Source organism: Dasypus novemcinctus, chromosome 2, assembly GCF_030445035.2.
Source record: "Dasypus novemcinctus isolate mDasNov1 chromosome 2, mDasNov1.1.hap2, whole genome shotgun sequence".
Lineage (NCBI taxonomy): Eukaryota > Metazoa > Chordata > Mammalia > Cingulata > Dasypodidae > Dasypus > Dasypus novemcinctus.
Window position 1 is genome coordinate 84,672,277 of NC_080674.1, and position 2,349 is coordinate 84,674,625.

The 2,349-nt window shown below is 31.5% G+C and overlaps 1 non-coding gene across 1 annotated transcript; it reads right to left on the minus strand.

Annotated features, from left to right (window-relative positions):
* Positions 1 to 1,712: 1,712 nt before the first annotated feature.
* Positions 1,713 to 1,846, minus strand: LOC111761910 (small nucleolar RNA U109). Its single transcript, XR_009183360.1, has one exon. It is a non-coding gene; the product is annotated as a small nucleolar RNA U109 (small nucleolar RNA).
* Between the last annotated feature and the right edge of the window lie 503 nt (positions 1,847 to 2,349).

The window sequence follows — 2,349 nt, forward strand, 5'->3', positions numbered from 1 at the left end:
CTCTACTTAAATAACCTAGTGAACATGAATTCCATTTATACAGCTGTGTCATTAGATAAGGAGGAATATCATATCTAATAAAGATAACGTAACTATTTTCAATACAAGTAGAAAAGTGTCAAATGTAAGGGACAACGTATATGAGTTAATTAAATATGGCATTTAAAACACGTACATTCTGGAAATGAGGAAAGTTAGCATGAAGATGTCTATTTCAGTTCCTTAAATGCATATTATATATGAAATACATATGACATGAATACATCACTTATTAGGCATGTATAAATCACCAGCTGGCTCAACAAAATTACAGTACTTAAATCCCAGGGAAATTTATATTATACTTTTGTACCCAAAGAGATGGCTGGCTAAGAAATCTATATATCTGAATGGTTAAGACTGATTCATTTCTATATACGTTCTTCCTCCAAAGTATAACTCATGTTTCAAAGCAAAGTTTCTTAAAACAAATTACCTGCAATGGGCAAAAATTTAAGTTTATTTAGAAGGATAAACATTCTGATAAATAAAACAAGGAATAAAAGGACAAAGGTCATACACACTCCAGAAAGTAATATATGCTAATGAGACGCAGTACGCATGATGGAACCAGAATGTACCTAAGTTCAAATTCCACTTATTGGTTGCACAACTGTAAGCAAATTATTTGTTTTATCTCTCTGCCTTGATTTTATCACTTGTGAAATAGGGATAATAACTGCAGCTACTTCATAGGATTGTTTTGAGGATAAACGAGTTATTACACAGAAAAAGTAACTATGTTGCGTTCAGGAATATGTAGGGTAAAGGCACACGTGATGATACTTTCAGATTATCACTTAAAATCTTCACCCCCAAAATATAAGACATTTGATGAGATATTTGCAATGCCAGGGGATTCCTTTATTCTAAAAGCCTTTGGATTTTAACATGCATTACTGACTTAAAGCTACCTTGCTTGAGGGAGCAAATGGAGGAATTCAGAGGAAGGATCAATGCAGTCCTTCCATGGGAAGCTAAGAGCTCTACAGAATTGTCTGAAACCACAAATCACAAAATCAAGATCTTTTTAGCTCTGATATTCTAGAAATATTCTGATGTCCCATTAGGAAACTGGAACAAAGCATTTAACATATTAAAAGCGTTTTAAATGAAAAAAGAATTCCTGAATTTGGCAACTTAAAGATTTATCAGCATCACCTTGGCCTTTTTCACATATTTCTTTAATATCCCAAATGCTATTTATTAAAACATAGGAATTGTTAGTTGATTAAAAATCAATTACAATTATGTTGCTTAGTTTCTATAGCTATAAACCAGTAAGTATATCTGCTGATAATGCTATAAGGCCTATGAAGCTGAGAAACAAGATTTTTAACTCTAAATTATTTGAAGCAACAAAAATTAAAGTTATTTTCAATAGTGAAATCAAGAACTCATTTTATCCAATCTGTATAGACCTCTTCACCCAAGCATGTCATGCTCTAACTATAATAAAGGGAAATTTTTATAAGTCTCATTAAAAAAATGTAATAGTAACAGAAAGATACAGGAGCCTGTAAAAATTTATTCTACAAAAACTATTTCTCACATAAATATCAAAATAGAATGGTTTTTTAAAACCTATATAGAAATAAACATAAAACTTTTAGTTGACTGTATCAGTATATACTTAAAAATGTAAAAATAGTCATGCTATTTTTTTGGATTTTTAATGTAGGAGAAATATACTACTACTCAACCTCTTCTGTAAGGTTGGCAGCCCTGAGAACTCCTATTTTAATGTAGCATGTTATGGATATATTTCTGCTTCTAATGAAATGAGAAGCAGCATTTCCACATGCAGTCTACTTTCCTTGAAAGGAAATTTCCATAATAGCATCAGAAAAGTAAAAATATTCTATTCCACTACTATGTGATTATTTTAAGAAATAAATATTTGAATATCTTGTTAGATACACATTGTGTATTGTTTAAGAATTTAAAGCAACTGTTCAATGAGTGTAAGTATTTACTGGTTCTACCGTATGCTTTAATTGTTGAGGGCTACAGGAAAAGGGGAGGAGGAAATAAAACACCTCAGTGAGCAGAAAAGTCTCATGTACAACTTAGGAACAAATAAGACTATGTAATTTCAACAAGAGGATGGAGTACCGAATGCTGAAGACTAAGTACAATAGGAGTTCAGAGAAGATGGAAGATGAAGAAAAGAAAATTTCTACAAGGGAAGTGGGGCACTGCCATAAAAACTGACAATTCACACTGGTTTTCACCTTTAGTAGGTGAAATAAAATTTTTTAGACCAATAGAGACAGAGTCAGTTTAGATGGAATAGGATTACTGATTTTC